Source organism: Notolabrus celidotus, chromosome 14, assembly GCF_009762535.1.
Source record: "Notolabrus celidotus isolate fNotCel1 chromosome 14, fNotCel1.pri, whole genome shotgun sequence".
NCBI classification, from domain to species: domain Eukaryota; kingdom Metazoa; phylum Chordata; class Actinopteri; order Labriformes; family Labridae; genus Notolabrus; species Notolabrus celidotus.
The window spans coordinates 11325870-11345371 of record NC_048285.1 but is presented as its reverse complement, the minus strand read 5'-3'; the positions used below and the strand labels follow the sequence as shown (position 1 = coordinate 11345371).

The 19502-nt window shown below is 40.1% G+C and overlaps 1 protein-coding gene across 1 annotated transcript in view; it reads right to left on the bottom strand.

Annotated features, from left to right (window-relative positions):
- zgc:172282 (leucine-rich repeat and fibronectin type III domain-containing protein 1-like protein) overlaps positions 1 to 19279 on the bottom strand; it is a 156583-nt gene extending 137304 nt beyond the window's left edge. The window contains exon 1 of the mRNA XM_034701917.1: positions 19178 to 19279. The gene's annotated coding sequence lies outside the window, so the exon portion shown is untranslated. The remainder of the gene's footprint in view (positions 1 to 19177) is intronic.
- Positions 19280 to 19502: the final 223 nt, after the last annotated feature.

Genomic DNA, 19502 nt, shown 5'->3' with positions numbered 1-19502 from the left:
GTTAAAAAAAGTGACCTCACATTGACCAGTCTAGATTGATATGATTGCAGTTATTCCACCAGAGTCTGTGATTACAGTTTTATCCATCAAAACAGGGTGCTGTCGTGAAATAACAGACTGCGGAGTATCAACCAAACATTATCCATATCAAACAATGACAAGGCAATATAACACAGCAAGTAACTGCATCAAAGCTAAACCTTCTAGCCCTGATCTTCTCATAATTACAGCCCCATATTGCTACCTGTATTCAAGCATATTTAACAGGCTGTGTTGATTCCTCCATGCACATAAAGTTAAGTGATATTTTCTTTCAGAGGACAACATGCATTTTTATTCAGGAGACATTTTTCTTACATTTTATAAGCACTATGCATAAAAGCTGAACATCAGTCTGCAAGGTTCAAATGGAAGATGTTGTTTTCGTGCTTTTGGTGCCACAGATCTTGGGCACTCCAACAATGGGGGGGGGGGGGGGTTAAAGTCTTAATATTTCAGTTTGTTATCTCCTTGGGAAAAAAAAAAGATGACTCACTCTTGCCTTGGGTGTCATACACTATTTTTGCTTCCATGAAAAGCTTCCTAATATTTTCATGTTCTGCCCCCATGGTGCACGAGATCTGAATGCTACCTAGAAACTATGAACCTTGTGTTTGAATTTTCTTGAATTTAGCACTGTTGGCTTTTGTAAAAGTCCATATACCCTAGTCCTCCATAGCTTGACTTTAAAGGGAGAACATAAATATGCAGAACCAAACAGCAGTCTTTTTTTTCCCCTTTATGGTAATTTTAAAGCTTGTGTATTTGATAGGCTTAGTAGAGTCCATGACCTTGACCAAGTCAGCCAGACAGACAAATCACAGCAGGGTGTCGGCAGTACGCAAACACAAAATGGAACGTTACATTTCGCCCATTGGTCAAATGCTTTCAGTCTTCTCTCTAACACACGTAAAAGCACCCACGGCTAAAATTACAAAAACACACAAACATGCAGTCAAAAAAATAAGATCTTGACCTAGCTCCTCTCATCTGAAGCAACCCCTTTATTCCCTCACTCTCACCATCTCCCAACCACTTACAGCCCCATTATTTCTTTCTCTTTTGTCCGTCCACATCACGGGGTCACCTATGTTGTGTGTGAGTTTGTGTGTGTAGGAGAAATGGAGAGAGTAAGAGAGAAAGAGAGTATGTTCCACCACAGTGAGTTGATAGGTTGTGATAGGTCTCAGGGAGAAAGCCAGACCACGGCAGTTAACACTGACCTCTCCATTTCTTTCTCTCCACCTCCCACACAACATATCCACCTTCTTTCTCTCCATGTGTCTCACTACCCCACTTGTACTGTCTGTCTCTAACCCCCCTCTGTCTATCAATACATTGTATCACACCTACTCGCTCCATGCACTCTCTCCCACATTCATTACCCTGCTTCTCTTTCCCTCTTTTCACCATGTACAGTATATAAATTTCACCCCCATCCCCAGTCTACTTTCCTCCAAATATACAGAGCAGACTTTATTCCATCCCAGCCTCACACTTTCCTACCTTCATTTTCTTTCCCTCCATTGTCCCTTCTGCCTCCTCTTCCACCTGCTGCCTTTCACCTTAAGGCCCCTACACACTGTGCAGTGACATTGATCCTGCAGGTTCACTGCATGCCACACTGTGCGAGATGGATCTAATAAAATCACACTATCACAATCTGTGTCACTGTGACTGTGTGATACAATTTTGAGGCATGTCAGATTGCACTGTGAATAACTAGTGAATTGTGGAACTACAATGTACACAGAAAAAAAAACTCACACAGAGACTCACAAATTGAAAATGAGTTGGAGACATCCGGTCGGCTTTGGTTATGGTTCAATGTGAACTGTGTTGCACCTGAGACCACAACCTTATATGATGTCACATTGGTTTGACCCATTCTGGGGTATATTTCAGTCCAAATGGTTAAATGAAACATCCAGATTTCCAGCTGCTGTTTAGTTCCTTTGGGACCTACTTAACAAGAGTCTATAGGTTCAATTGCATGGCTCCAGCTGTTACACTGTTAAGTTGGATTTGTGATCCACACAAACTCCCCATTTACATTGACTGTCCAGAACATGAGTGTTATTCCATTCCGCTACTTGCTCTTACTGTGAATGTAAATTTCACTGAGGTAGAATGGTGAGGCGATGTTGCTTTGATGCTAAGCTGCCATCAAAGGTAGTAACAGAGGCAAAATGGCATTGCAGCAAACGTTGGTGTGTGAATGTCAAGCTTATGCTCTTTGATTACATGTTGTGTCTCTCGTGCTCTGGAAATATCATAACACTGTGAAATCACACACAAGGACACCAGCATTCCTTCTTTGTGTGGTTCAGTGTATTAGCAGAAAAAAGGAGTGACTGTGGAGCTTCATTAAAGCCTGGCCAACACTAAGTTATTTTTAAATCTCAAGAGAAAGCAGATGGTTAAAATGTGACAGACCCCACACACAATGATAAAAAATGACAGATTTAGCAGTTTTTTTCTCATAGTGTGGAATGCAATATGACCAACTCGGCACACCACACACTAATATAATCTATTCACCAAAAACCAAAGTCCTGACTCTCAAATCTGCAAATCTTTCAAAATCTCCTGCAGCCAAATGTGACTTCAGAGTAAACAAACATGGCGGACGACGAGTTGATCGTCCAGCTAAGTGCTGCAAGCTTACAGCCATTGTTTTCAGCCAACAATTTCTGTTCAACTCCTACAACTAAACGTGTTGCTGTCACAAGTTAATAAGTTGGTCCTCCATTTATGACGTCCATCTAAGTGTATGCTTCCCATTCAACTATTGTCACCATAGCTGTGTTTGTTGTGCTTCCCTATTCAGTCAGCTTGCTTCCTGATTGGCTCTTCTGTTCCACGTGACAATCCAAAGAGTGCGTGCTTGGTTGTCTTGGTGGTTCCCCTCGTACGACAGGATATCTGGTTGTAAATCGTGAGCATGTTTATTTACAATTTCCATATGATCATCTTCTAAGCTGTATTAGGAAAGTGATATCATTCTCATCTACCTCCCACTACAGGAAAAACTGGCAAGATAATCTTTAAAACCATCCAAAATTAACTCAATAATCTTGTAACGTGTATTCTACTGAAGGCACTGTTGCAGAAGCTCTATGTAAAAAGGCCTAGATCGCTGAAACCAGAAATGGTATAAAATATGTCATCCGTCACTTCCATTATTTCCAAAATGATTGGTCATAATACTTTCCATGGCAACGCTGCCTTTGTTGGTATCATGCTATCTCTGGTCGCAACAGCTTGAACATCAGCCGATGGTGGAGAGATCTCCCAGTTAGATCCTTGATTTGGTTTGATTGGACTGACAACCAGAAACTGCCCCATATTTCACATAATTGCCCATGACAGCCCATAATTGCTCCATGTCCTCATTATCAATACAGCAGTATGACCTTCAGATGTTGAATCCATTGCCTCCAAATTGCCATCCTTCGTTGCCATCATTATCACTCCTCCCCTTCCTCCACCGTATCAACCTCCTTGTCCATTATCCCAACACTTTCTCCACTCTTTGCGCATCTCTCCGTCCCTTTCTCTCCCCTCCTCTACATTTGTCACTCTATCCCCTTCATTTGATCACTGCTTCCGGATATCGCCTAGCCTTCATTCCTCCTCGTCCTTCTCTATCTATTACCTTCTCATTCATGCATTCCTTACCTACAATTTCATCAATTTAAACTTGATTTGAATATGCTTCACTCACCCTTGCCCCACGTCTGTTTCTTTATTTCCTTGTGCTTTTTTCAGCTTTTCTTTCCTCTCTTTCCATCCCTCCTTCCACCAGTCTATCTCACTTCCTCCCTCTAACCTGCTCCTCATTTCCTTCCTCCACTGTGAGATGGTCAGCGCTCATTCATTTATCTGTTTATCCAACCTATGCCAGTGTGTGTGTGTGTATCTGTGTGTGTCAGAGCAGCGATAATGAGGGGGCCGGCTGATCTGAACTTGCAATATGACCCAATCAACCTTCACTATTAACAAAACTTCCATTTACACACACATTTACACACAAACACACACTGCTACAGAAAGCTCATGGTCACTGTGACACACACCATACATCCTTGTTCATTCCTCAACACTTGATTTCCCCCGGACCTCATTACTGTGCAATTTAACAGGCAAATTTGGACTTTTACTGTTTCCTCCTGTGTCTGCAGTTAGATTTTCACTGTCCTCTCTTTTTTTATCCCTTTTTCTCTCCTTGTTCTGTACAAACTCTCTTTATTTTTCATTTAATTAGACCTGATATCCAGGTTTATCAAAGTGTGTATCAAAATCAGAAGAAATACTGCCATGCTTGTAATAGTTAGCTATAAAATCTGAACACTTGATATAAATCTGAAATGGTTGCCAGTTTTGTTTTTGATCAACTGACAGGTTATTTCCTGGATGTTCGTAATAAAATCTGATTTATGTGAACCAACAGCGATTCATTTTTATCTCTAAGATTGTAACAAGATGTCTACCTGCTTCATCTTTTTCCTCACACAAGTTGAATCCTCTGTCAGACCCTATTCTAAGTCACTATTTTTACAGCAGCTTGTCTCTTCCCCTCTGTCGTCCTCTGTCACTCCTCTCTGTGGCTCTTTCAACTTTTAATTAATTTACCCAATGCTTCCTGGTATGACACGTAGATCCCCTACAGTAAAAAATGAATGCATTCACGAAGGCTCACATTCAAGGCTGTGATAAGCTCCCATAATGGGGATTTATCTGCATAATTGTGGGTGTTGGCAGTCAAACATAAGCCCTTGTGAGACACCTCTGAAGCTGCTACTTGTGCAGGGTGGAGTTTCTCAGAAAGTGTCACATTTGCTTAAAAATCTCCAGTATTTGCAGCGTGATGTTGGATTTGGAGACATTAAGGCCTCGGGACAGAGGCCACTTGGTGTGTTTGATTAGATTTCTATTCACCACTCACTTCTGAGACAACAATTTCATTTAATACCAACTGATATCGCATTCAGCACAGGCAATCTCTTAAGCCTCTGGCCATAGTCAAATTAGTGTAATATGTAATGTCATCTACCAAAGCAAAAAAGCACACTGACTGTATGACTAATGAATGAAGAACATGATGATGAGCCGTCCCATACATGCACATACTTCACAGCATGTTGGGCTCATTTATTAAAGAGCTTTCAGATCCTTTTAAAAGTACAGTGTGTAGAAATGGCAATATTTAATGATATCTAGCAGTCACATTCTAGACTGAAAGTTTTCCTTGCTCACCCCTTTTGCCAAAGGGATGGTGGCCTTTGAGGACAAGAAGCTCCTCTGATGCATGATAAGTGTGGTCCGCCATTTGTAAAGTTTTGCCATCAATATATGTCAAATAGTACATAAAATATTTTGCACACAACAACCAATCTCTTCTTCATCATATGTGCATTTTGCGTGTCCACTCTTAATACAAAATTGTGTATGCTACTAGCTTCTCTGTTTCGTGCTACTATAGAAACATGGTGGTGCAAGATGATGTGTCTATTGTGTCTGTTGACAACGAAGGCTCTTTCCAAGTTAATATGTTTCATCAGTCCATTCCTGGGGACCATTCCTGAGGTTTGCCCATCAACAATGAATTATAGGCGACCGCAAAACGCAAGGTGACTGATGTGTTCTCTCCTTGATGTTTATTCTGGATATCACTTATGTTGCACTGCTCGTACCTTGCATTTGCTGTACATTTTTAAAACAAAACACACAATTTATGGCACCTCGTTGGGTATCTTGGCAGGAACTGTCACTGAACTGGCGCATAAACACAAGTGCCAGCCCTTGTTCCAAACTCAACAATTTATTACGGCCTTATCCATAAAAATAGTCTTTATCGTTACATAAATTTGAGTCCTTCATCTTCTAATTCCAAATGCAGTTCATGCTCAAGTCAAAGTCTGAGTTATCAGTGCTAGAGTCAGAGCCATGTCACTAATCCTGAAATCAGGGCTGGAGTTGACAGAGATGGATAGAGACCAATTATAATGATAAGTGAAGATCCAAATGCCTCTGCTGACCCAAAGTTGCACGAATTTCCCCCTAAGTTATACTTACAACCCTTGTTTAAAAAAATATGGTTAATTTAGGACTACACTTCTTTTGAAATAAAAAAAAAGTTAACAAATTAATGAGTCACTTAGAGTTTGTGGGGTTGGTTTAATTTCCTGAAAGTTTTCTTGGGTTTGCCCTGGCTCATGCATACCAAAGTATATCATCCATTTTTCACAGCATTTCAGTTTCCCCCCTAATTTTACTTTCTAAATTTTCCATAAGTTAGATGAAAGACTCTGAAGTGACTGTAATAGAGCTCTTCCTAGTCTGTGTCAGACTGCCACCCACTGTGCTCTGTTTGCAGGCCCTGAAGGCTTAGTGGAGAGTCCAGGAAGAGAAGTTTGCATTACTTTAAATCTCTCCAGACTGACTCTTATGCACAGGCTAAAATCCCCCTGTACTGAGAGGAAGTGAGAACTAAATAATGAGACAAAGCTTAAAGTATGAAACTTGCCTCCTGAACATAAGACAGTCTGAGCCTATTATCATATCATAAATCTTTATGCTCTTGTACCTCCCTATGTTTGGTGTTCTGTTAGGCAAGATGACCTCAAACTGGATGTTCTACGTCTGGATTAAGACCACAAATGTTGTTTGGTATTGTGAGTGAAAAAGACTGATTGCCCTAACAAAATGTGTGGGTATTTGGAGCCAGTACTGTATGAGAGGGCGCCTACACATTTTTATTTTTGACATTGCAGGGTCATAAATCCAGACCTATAAACGGTTGCATCATGTACTCCATGAATGGTTGGCTGTCATTCTTGCATATGCTGCAATGTGTAGCATTGCAAGTAGGCAGTTTTTAATTGAATCATCTTAACCCACTTTGACTAATATGATGGTTTATTTTCCATGACATTTGGATGTATGTATTTTAACTGATGTACCATATTTCTCAGTACCACTGCTACAGTAACATAACCGTTACCTCTAGGTTTACAGATAAGCAGTCCATGGACAGCCACAAGGACAATGCATCTGATAAGGCCATTTTGTGTTAATTTTATTTATTTATTTCAATCCACACAGTACCAGGCATATTGCAAAGTGGCTGACCTTGGGTCAAGTTATAGTGGCTGTAATTCACTTGGCCATAATGTCTTTGATGTGCAGAGAATCCAGCAGAATACCGCACAGCCACACAGTAACATGAGCCATAACTTATTTATACATACCTCCTCAGATTTCTACCTTAAAGTAGCACACTAAACTAATCATGTTTCACTCTATGTCTTGGTTTGTGTCTCCACCTCTCTGTTGGCTCTTTTTCTTCTCTATCCCTTTGTCATCTTTTGCATCTGTGTTTGTTAATGTATTTTATTCTTCTCCTGAGTCTTAAAAAAATAGGGTGATAACAAGCTTGACAGAGACATAAACTTGTATGAAAAATCACCGACTCCAACAGGGACTCTCTCAAGGTTTGACTTCATTCCCACAAGAAACACCTGTGATTACACGCATGTTTAAGCTGCCAGCATACATATCCGTGAGTTACAGCTGTCACCCTTAAGGCACAAGCTCTTATTTCATTCTTGTTGAAATCATGTGTTTTTATCTTTTCACGCTTTCTTCCTGCTTGAAGGAAGCCGGTAGTTTCATTTCTTGAAATAAAGCCTTTATAAAGGCGTAACTTTTTAGCTGTTGGGAGAATAATAAATTAATATGACATTTCTTGGTATTCCTGCTACTGGCAAGTCTGAATCATCATTTTTAACATTAAGTAGGGGACAATGTATGGTGAGTGGGGGGTAATACAGATTAGAAACCCAACTGGGTAACCAACACCTCAACACAAAGCATTATCCCATTATCCTGCAAATTACTTGGCAACCAACTAAAGACAGAATAAGCTGTCACCAAATATTGAACAAATAACTAAAGATACAACATTTTTCATTCATACTGCTTAAATAAAAGCCACCTTCATTTCCAAGGTCAGTAACGCTTCTATGACAATGAATTGTAATCAGCCCCCTTGAGAAACAAATTAACATTTAATTCAACATTTAAATTCATGGTCAAGTTCAAACCTTATCCTGCTTAAGTATTAAAAATAACAGCAAACTGAACATTTATGTTGAAGGTAACTTAAGACAAGGTTAACCAGACCTTTGCATTAATATCTATGTTGACATTTGTGTCCTCAGTCACCTCTTTGTCTTGGAGCTTTTGCATTCGACATACGTTTACGCATAACAGATAATAGCTAGCTGAAATATGCTGGTGTCCTTTCCCGTGGATTGATTTGACATGGCGTGTGATCAGGTTTTCACATCAGGTATTGCCTGTGCTGATGATAATTAATCAGTGTCTCTATGGGGTGTGACCAATCGGAATCAGATATTTCACAATGGTTGGGGACAAATATTTGTGCTTAGAACACGTTCGAAGATTTTGCATTTCAGTCAAGGCCATTTTGAGATTTCCAATTTTTTTTTGTGGATTGTGTTTTGAGTTTTCTTGGGAAGCACCATTAGTTCATACACCTTAATTAACTTAAATGACACCAAATAAGACTGAGGTCTGTCCAAGTTTGATGATGTGCCTTGTTTTGTTTGGTTTGCACTTAAGTTATATGCTAATTTTGGTCCCATTTGGCCAAAGATTGACAAGAAAATGCCCTCTTTTTGGAAAAATTACACAGATGAACACAGATGACCAGAGTTAATGTGAAATGTGTCTTCATCAATCATCCTCCACCCACCACTTACACCCTTTTATCCCACTGTATTATTGCAAAGTTTAAACACTGCCTTTTAATCCAACTGAGCCCTGCATTCCTTTACCACACTAATGACAAATTATCCAACAAAAGCACACTTTAGCACTTTTCATAACTATAATTACAAATTCAACATAACAGAGAGCTGCAATTCTGTGCTAAGGGCCCATTCTACCTCTCATCTACTACTGTTTTAGTCTATTAACAGTTGGAAAATCAGAGTATGCACTGAGTCAACCCGTCGAGCAGTCAGCCACAGACAGTCGAGTGACCACTTTCAGCAGGAACAGTTCAAGTATGAGTGGTGCAGAGTGGAGTGGTTGGTGCATGGAGATTTAACTAGTCTGTTAAGCTTCAGTACGGGGTAACAGGCTTACTATAGCACCAAAAATCACCTTTTCACTTCAGGGCTAAGTGGTGCCACGGCCAATGCAGCTCAGTGTAACCACAACGCAGAATTCCCTGATGGGTTTTTCAAGTGGAAAGGAAAACAAAAGCTGCAAAATTGTAATGAAGACTGACACAGAAAGAAGACGCTGTTGCTCCGACAGACTACAACAACCAAAGGGAGTCTGTAGTAGGGTGAAGAATAGAGGGAGATAGAAGAAGAAAAGAAAAGAGCGACAGGTTTGCTCCACATGAGGCACTCTTCTCTAGCCTCCCTGAGGGGGAACACACACACACACACACACACACACACACACACACACACACACACACACACACACACACACACATACCAACCTACAATGCCACGTCTTCATTTCTCTATGTCCCCCTTTTCTCATTTTGTTGCCAACTTCCCATGCAGCTTCTTTCTCATAACCCAATTGTCTATTTCTTATAACTGCTACAACTTCCTGTTCATCAATTCTCTCTGTGCATCGTTTTTTAAACCCTCATTTTCTTCCCCACACCACTCTATCATTGGTACATTGTGACAATTTAATCCCGCAACCAGTGGCAACAAAGAGTTGGCAGCCTTAAAAGTATGCACAAGAGAGCCAGAAAACAGAGAGAGAGGGAGAAAGAAGGTCTGTGTGTTTCATATTGTGTGTGTGTATGTGTGTGTCTGTGTGTGTGTTGACTAGATGCCAGTTGGCCTGTGGTGCAGCAAGCTGTCCTAATGAAGTGATCCTCTGCACCCCTCCAACCAATCTGAATTTGTTTTAAAAAAGGCAACCACACAGGGACTCACATTTATTATTTCAACCCATAGTATGAATTATAGTAAGAGTTATTAAAAGTTGGTGCCTGAAGTGCCTAACAGCAAAAAAGGAAACTAAACTTAGTGCATTTGAATACTCAGAGGTTTACTGTACAAACACTTCCTTGTTCTTATTCTTGTAAAGTTCAACACCTCAGAGGATTCATGGTGCGGTACTGGCAAGACTTAAACAAAGCAACTTGTTGGAATGGAAGCCACCAATTTGTTCCAGGGTAGACATTTTAATCCTCCTGTAATAACTTGAATAAATATAAAATAGCCCTTTTTTAAATCAGAACGGGCCCAGTGGATTGTTTTTACTAATAGAAACATTAAGGCAAAATGTTATAGGCATATACCAAAGTTGGAAGAATCTTCAATACAAATGTTCAGATCAGCAAACTGCAGTGTTTTGGATGTGTGCCAATTATTAAAAGTTGTGTCATTGCTAATGCTGTTTGACATCTGTTCATCTGTTACTTGAAATCAAACCCTAGCTCTCCTGCAACTTTCTCAAACTTAACGGGGATAAACCAAGGTCCTCCTCATCGGCACCGAATCCGCCTTGTCAAAACTTGACAGTTTTTCCTAACGATTGGCAACTCCTCTGTTTTTCCCCCCTCCACTTTAATACTCTGGGACAGCACACTTTCATTCCAAGCTCACATCAGTAATGTCACTTGGTCCACATATTTCCATGCCTGTTCCCCACACCCAAGATACCGTCATTCTCTTTCACACCTTGGTTAGGTCCTGCATTGATTACTGTAACTCCCTTCTCTTCGGTCTCCCTTTCAAGTCCATCCACAAACTTCAGCTTGTTCAAAACTCTTCCACTCACATCATCACCAGAACCCCCTCCATTAATTACATTACTCCCCTTTTTCAGCAGCTTCACTGGCTACAGTTCAAATACCACATTAATTTTGAGATTCTGCTCCTTACCTTTAAGGCAATCCATAACCTTGCTCCTTTATACCTCTCTGAACTCTTGCACATCAACACAACCACCCATACCCCAGGTCTTCTTCTTCCAGTCACCTAATTGCACCACCTGCCCACATGACCACCAGGGGGTCTAGAGCCTTCAGCTGCCTCTGCCTCTAGAACTCCCTCCCACCAGACATCCGTAGCATTGACCTCATCTCAAAACACGCATATTAAATCTGAAATATTGAGTTTGCTTGTTATCCCTCTGGTCACATGAATCCTCTACACAAGGATTGTATCTGCTGTTCACTTGTCTTGGTAATTGTATTGACCAATAATTATTATTTTATGTTAGTTTTTTGCTTTTAATTGTTAGGTGACCTTGAAGTCTTTTGAAATGTGTGTGTAAATTATTATTATTATTATTATTATTATTATTATTACTTACTTACTTACTTACTTACTCTGGTCATATATGTGTGATGACCAAATATCACCACACTATAAATCTTGATCCACACTGAAAACTTAAAAATAAAAGATTGTAAGTAGACACTGAGCTTTCTTGAAACTGTTGTCAGAGGTAATTAAATTAACAGAATCCCTGCACCATCAATACACTAATCATATAAACTGATAGTAGATCTAATCCTTAGTCTAATCAACTGACCTCAGACCAGCCAATTCCAAAATCAATGCTTCCACTCAGAAAGACAGCTTTGGGGAATAGCATTACTGGAAAGAGATATCAATAATGTTATCCTCTTTTGGCCTTAGTGACTTTGCTCTTGAGATGGCTGAGTTTTTATTTCCACAAGTTTGGTAGCGGCTATAACTGGTTCCCACCAACTACTCAAACTACAACTACTGTTGTTGTTTTTAGCAACTGAAGCTAGTCTTGTCTTGTTCATATTCTTGGCCTCCAAGCAAGCTGAGCACTTTTTTCACATGCAGTCCCCGAGCTTGGCTGCCTCATCATCCTCCTCTTCAGTCTCAAGGTCCTGTTAGCATTGAAAATTTAGCAAATGTTGCTTTTGGATATGCTACCTAAAAGCTCTAGCTAACTGGTAAGTCAAGTGCTTTTTCAAAATGATCCTTAAAAACAGAGTTAGGTCCTTCGACATAAGACTTGTGAGATGTTCTTGGTTTTAAGAATATTTTTTGGAAATAACTTATATTTCTTGTGTTTTTGTTGTTTTTTTTCTGTTAAATTATCATGTGAGATTCCATTATAGGGCAAAGCTTGTATTTGTGCATCAAAACCTGCCTGGCACATATTTAGGGATTTAGCTTAAATACTCAGAAGAAACTCAGGTGAGCTAATGTCAAAGGCTGAGGACAGTTCTTGGGATCATTTCTGTTGGCTTATTGCATAATCCTTTATTATGTGACACAATTTTGTATAAATAGCACTTCTGTTGCTGGCAGGTTCATCATAAACATACTATTAACATGGTAATTCAACAGAATAAGATCGGACAACCTTAAAGTCAATTTTATCTTTCAGAAAATGATAAATAGTCTCTCTCCCATTTTGTAAAAATAAGTACAACTTAACATTCAAATATTGGTAACACATATGATATGCTGTATTATATAAAGCAGGGATTTCAAACTTTATAGCAGTTTCCTTGATGTTTCTTTCCTTCTTTTTATGATAGTTTTTGGCATCATTTCCTCCTAGCAGACTCTATGTGGGTCAACTGAGGTACGGCAACATTCACAGCTGCTTGAGGGTTTAGTCACTGCCATACTCAGTTGTCTGGATTTAGTGTAAAGGTGCATGTAAACAGCTTAACAGGATCAGCTTTAACCTGAGCATGGCAAACAGCTGAATTTCTCTGTGAAACATCGCCAGTTTAGACCACACCTGGCTCAGAGAGAGAGGGGGGAAGAGAGAGAGACAGAGAGAGACAGCAGTGTGGGGAAGGATGGGTGGGAAGTGGGAGAAAAATCATTAGTCGGACAGTCGAGCTGTCAGCACTCCTGCTGAGCCTCCATGGCTGCGTCTGTGTGTTTTCCTAGAGAGTGAGCACAGCTGCATGTGTGAGATGAAACAGCCTTGCTAAAGTAGCTTCTTATTGCTCTCAGATTAGAAAACACACACCACCACTACACTACTTAAATAATAGATGTGCTTTGCATGATATATTCAGTATATAACCCCCACACATACACACTCTGACCTTGTGATTTATGCAGCCCACTATGCATGTAACACCAATAATATGCTTATATGCAGAGCTCTCATATTTTGAGTATTCTATGAATGGATTTCAGGTGAAACGAGTCTAAAAACGGAGCTTGTTGAAGTTTCTGTTTATGGTAACAGGTCAGATATACTCTGTGTTACTGTTCTGCAGCAGAGAAACAAGCCTCCTCGTTTTTCATGGTACTTGTCTGATTCCTGTTTTACACCTACTGTAAAACTGCTCAGCTAGCATTAATGCTGTATGCTTTCTCCTCCAGGAATTGCACCTCACAAGCATTATTCACTAAGTTATTCTAATGTTACAAACAGGGGGAAAATAAGGGTGCCATTGTCCCCTGGGGTTACATGAGCAAGTTAAAGTCTAGTTTATCGTGAGTCACACAAAAACAATGTGTGAATACAAACAAGTCTTTCGCTTCCTTTTTTCATTCTTGTTTTCTCTAGTTCCTCCTCCTCTCCCCTTTACTCTTCTTCGTCTCCTGTGCTCAGGCCATCCCATCTCCTCAGTCAGAGGAACATCAAGTAACCTGACTCCGGTGTTCAACAGCTGAAAAGAAAATGAGTTATTGACAAACACCTCATCTCTTGTTACAATAAGATTGTTTTAATCTCAAGTCTTGACCACCCTCCACTACTCTCCCAGTAAGTTATTCCTCTTGACTTCGAATGCAATTTTCTTACCAATATACCATCTGGCTCTAAGCTCCTTTTCCTGCCACTGTGCCTACTGCGAGCGGAGTGAAAATATGCAAGCAAAGCTATCTGAGCACTGAGGACACATGCTGAAAGAGCAAGGAAAGTAAACACTTTCTGACAAGGTTTCTCATCAAAGAATCTGCGGTTACAAGTGTTTGCTGCAAGCAATATTTTCACTGCCCCCCAGCTCAACTGATTCACTGTAGCCAGTGTTGCAATGCAGAGACAGCAAAAACAAAGGTGAGTGCACTGATTTGCTGACTGATACTAATAACCACAGGCAAGAAAAGACTGGAGAAGATGAAGTAAATGAAATTTTAAATAGTTTTAAACTGACTCAAGAGTTTTTCATCTAGCTACTTTCACTGAAGAACATCAAACTTTCTCTCTCAAGCTCAATTCACAACGCTCAAAACTCCCCAACACATCAAGGAATTGTTAATGTTAGGCTGCATGTGTGAACGCACACAGCTGAATATTCACCCCAGCTCTACCTCAAAGTTGTCCGGCCTCTGACTAAAATTTCCAACCGTAAATTGGAAAACTAACCACAGGCAAGTGGGAGGGGTGATGACATTTATACCATGTGACCTTTATACCATGTGACCTGTGCAAACCTGGAAGAAAGGTACATAGGGGAATGATTAACACAAGGACCTATAAAACAAAGTATTGGAACCAAGCAGCAACCTCTGGTCTAAAAATATGAGTCAATGCGGAAGTGTTAAAAGCTGCAGTTCATCGAGGATCCGCTTGAGGCTGGCTCCGGAAGTACCGGAAGTCACATACACATGAATGGGAAAAAGACGATCTTTGCAGCATTAATAAACATGTTTACAGCCTGGTACAAAAGATGAGTGTAGTCTGAATAGCTCATTCTCGATGTCCTCTCACTGTGAGGGGGGGTGAATTTTTATCTAATTCGGCAATTTTGAAGATATTGAGATTATTAGTCTTCCAATGAGAGGCACAGCTGCCTGTGGGAACACTGCAGCTGTTGGCTAGGAGGCTCAAAGCCCGCCTCTTTACGTCACACTGGCTCGACAGCAGCAATATGGCTGCTGCTGCCGATTGGCTTCAAAACAGCGTTCAGAAACAGATGGGTGACGTCACGGATACTACGTCCATATTTTTTACAGTCTATGATTGGAACACTGTCTCTCCCTCTGTCTTGTTATCACTTCACTGTTGTCAGCCACGAAAAAGAAGAAGAAAAGAGATCCAGACACAGTTAGGTAGAGCTGCATGAGGTGCAATGTAAAGGATAATAATGAACTAAAGTAACAGGGAAATAAAACTTTGTAGTAAGCGTGATGATTTCTCTATAGTTCTACAATTTATCAGCTAAAATTAAGGACTAAACTTCAGACTGGAGTCTCTGATTACAGTGCAAACATTAGACCAAATGATGAATTATTACAGACTACAGAGAGCCACTTGCATCTCCAGATCGTATCAATTTAAGCATGTGGAGACATACTTCATGTATTATACCATATAGGGGACTGTACGTGGAATAACAGGACAAACAGATGTGCGTATTATCTGCTTGTCTCCTCTATGAATCATCTGGATATTCACTACGTCTTTATTAGCTAACAATAATGTGATGGGAACACACTATTAGATGTGGTAATGTGGTCACCCCATCCTCTGCTGGAAGTAATTTCTCTTAATCCTGCTCTCCTTGACTTCTAAAAGACTTGTAGTCAAAAGTTTGTAGTCAATTGTATGCAGATGAATCAATGTTATCTCCTTTTTTATTGACAAGACTGGCATTTAGATCCATATGTATTAATGTTGTACATTAGCTTAAACGGGGGTACTCCCTTATGAAATGTCACATTGGTTGTCTGATTTAATGCAGAAGTACAATAAAACTCACAAAAGTGACCCCATAAGTTACTGTAGTGCATTAATGCATACATTTTATTGAACAATAACTTTAAAAATCATTGCCCTACACATTTATTCACTGGGCTCTCCAATATGTTATTCTAAATAATTGTTGTTTATTCGAAATAAACAATAGTGATGCAATTTGTCACAAATTCTGTGACTTAGCTGTCACTTAACCTTGGTTAAACTTTGATCGCCTTAGTAGTCCTTTGTTTTCTTTCAACCTGCAGTTAAATAAGAGTCCCTTGTTGTTAAACCCAAGGTGTCTTTTGTTTGATTAAGAGTTCAATGTGTAAACAGCTGCCTATTAGCACTGCACTCTGAGGTAAAGCTGAGACATTTCAATGAATGGGAGTGTAATAGGTTATTAGAAACACTGTAGCAATATTGGTTTCCACCAAGCCAAAGTAACAAAGGGATGAGAGGGAGATGACATGACTGTGAAAAGCTTCAAATAATCATCTGAGTTTCTCTTTTCTCTTCTAATGTTCAGACAGTTGTTTCATCTGGGAGCAGCACAAAAAGCCTAAGTCATCCATTAATTTGCATACCTCGGAATAACTTTGCACGACCGTCAGAGGCTGTCTCACTTACGCATACACTCACACTGAGTTCATAACTCTCACCTATCCCACATTCCTTACACTTGAACTCACACACCCTAATCAGCAACACGAGCACCTCCTTGTCTGAGGAAAAGACACAGCTTTATATTTGGATGTTGTGTGTTTCTGTGAGAAACAGGCATTTCTCGTATAAATCCCCATTGGTCCACATAAAAGAGTGGGAATTAATTTAGCCACCCCCAGCTCCACGCAGTGTATTTGATCCAACCAGCCTTGGTTCAACTTGAGTGTGATTAATATTTTAGCATCTAATGGCCCCAGTGCTTCAGTCCAAAGAGGAGGTCACTTGTAAATGTTTCCCACACAGCATTTTCCAAAGGGTCACTTTAGGGTTAATGCTCAAGTTACGATGAGCGTCAGAGTGAGAGATTAAAGTTTCCAAGTGAGTGTTTTTAACAGCTCTTCCAAAACTGTATTCACAGCCCTGCTTTCTTATACAGACAGTGTGCGTTTGATGGCTCATTAAAATGATACAGCCTTTTAAACATGAAGGTATGCGCTTCGTTTTTTTTTCTTCTTTTTACACTATATGAAAAAACAGGAGACTGCTTTGCCAGTGCGGTACTAATGGAAGAGAGTTGACAGAGGTGGACCTGGGACTTAATGGCTTCCATTGCATATACACTTGGACACAAGCTGTGTAAAAGCACGCATTAGGGATGTGACTATGATTTTATATAGGAAACATTAGTGCAAAAGTTTTAAAAAGCTGGCAATTCCATATTGCAAAGACATATCTTGCTATTTTTAAATATAATATTAATGCACGGGTTTATGATGCATTAAATATTAGCGCACAGTTCTGAATATGTGTTAGCCTGTGTCACACTGCACCATCTCTATGCCTCGGTTAAAGTGGCAGTAGTTAGAGCAGCGTGTGAGCAGCCTCAGGACAAACGCGCACAGAGCTTTAGTTCCTACCATTTCCAACCACTCTGTGCAAAGACTCACTGCTTGAGGGCACCCATTTACCCACCAATGCAGTATAGCACCTCACTGTTAGTAAGAAGAACGGTACCACACAAGTCACTGAATGAAGGGAGGGAGAAAAAAATCACAGGCTGGAGGAAGAATCCAACAAAATGGAAGAATGAGGAAGGAGAAAGAGGGTGAAATGAAGTGCACTAGTGGTGAATTAAACGGGTTAGAGAAAATGACAAAGATGGAAGACGGATTTGCTCTTTAACAGGGGCTGCAACATCACTCCCCTCCTCCCACCTTTTGTCCCTCATTTATATTCTTCATCTCTTAGTCTTGCTGATCAGTTTCCACTGGATATCGATTACTGCTATAACTGCACAAAACTCATCACATGCCCTCTGGAAACAGCCTCTCTTGCTACCCCATACTTTCTCTGTTTATTTGCTTCTCAGTCAGTTAGATTGCTGTGCTGGTCCCTTCATGAATCCATGTATAGTTTGCATTAAACAGGAAGTGGTCTCCAATCTCTTCCTCTTCTGTGATCCTTGGGGACATAAATCCAGTAATGGCCTTTGTGCTATATTTATTTTATTACCTACTAATCAGTGTTATCATTATTAGGTGCTCAGGATGAGCACTAAGAGCCAATGTCTGTTTACCCATTTGTCTGTGAGCTCCTGTTTAATGCTTTTTGCAGTGTGACTGTTTAGGGATTTATGGTGTGCACTGTTAAGGCTGCGCAGAGATCAGGAGCACTGTGTAAGGGCAATACAGAGCTCTGTGACAACAAACAAGTCATGTAAGCAACTGGAGACTGGTGTGCAGGGATGGGGGGATGTACTCCTTTCACACAGGAGTGGTTAACACAACACACAGTTATAATATTGTGCTCCAAAGCCTATGCCAAGCTGGGATTGAAACTATACTTTGAATAAAAAATAATTACTAAAGAAAAAAGGAGCCTGAGTCAGCTAAAGCCTAAATTAAAGATATACTAGCTAAAATAATCATGACTCCTTTTTAGGTTGTCATTTTTAAAGCTAAAGAGGGTTGACATATTTAAAAGTACTTCAAATATCAGCTCAAATAACCACTTTTTCCGTTGTGACTCAGCTAATTTTATCCTCCCCTCTTTTGCGTCATCTTGGCAGGAGAAGTAGGTTTTCCAGCCTAGCTAGCAGGCTAACAACTAGCATGCTAGCCAGCAGAAACGGCTCAAGCTATGTATGTTTACCATGAACTCCTGTTTCACTAGTTTTATGCTAGTCTGCCTATTTTATCAAGCAGTTCACACTCTCATATAGCAGAAGGTTAAATAATGTAGTTAATCGTGATACAGCAGGTTATTTTCATTTAGTCTCTTTTGTTCTGCGTTACTTCCAACGAGGTTAGCACTATCAAAACTAGCTTGGTTGGTTAGCTAGTTCAAAGCTAAGACTTGTAAAGTCACCAAAGTTGAAAACAACACGAATAATGATACCTTGTACTTGAACATGCAACAGGAGCTTATTTGTATTTTGTCTCTTCTTTTCTGCATTACATCCTACAAGGTTAGCACTGACAAGGAGTTTGGTTGGTTAGCTAGTTAAAGCTAAGATTTTGCTTGTAGAAGTCACCAACGTTTACTACCTACAACATGAATGATAATACCTCATCCCTGCAAGGTTGACCGTGAGTCTTTTGAAGAACACATGGTGCATATTTGAAGTCCTCTTGTTTTGTTGTTTAGACTTGGCCTAATGTGTAACATGGTGCTACAGCGATATAAGATATTCACAGTGACTTTAATCTGAAATATGCAGTTTCTCAAACAGGCTCATGCATATTTATTTCCATGATTTTTCTACCTGTGTTTCCAGTCTTGCTCTGAGTTTCTCCCACATCGCACTCTAAAAAGGGATCCTCTCTTTTGTTGGTCTGATTTCCATTCCACAGCCGAGCATGCTGACTTTCCCGTCCATCACAGGGAGCTTCGTCCCCAGAGTGCTTCTTTTATCCGTTTGTCCCATCTATGTTCCCTATCCCTGCTTCTGTCTCTCTTTTTTCTTGCACATGACTCCGTCTGTCTCTGAGTTCTGACAATATTTCTCCCTGCATGCAGGCAGGAACATCAGTTATACCCCCTCAGAAGAATGCATCCACATTGCATTTGCTGCAGTGACTCTCAATCTC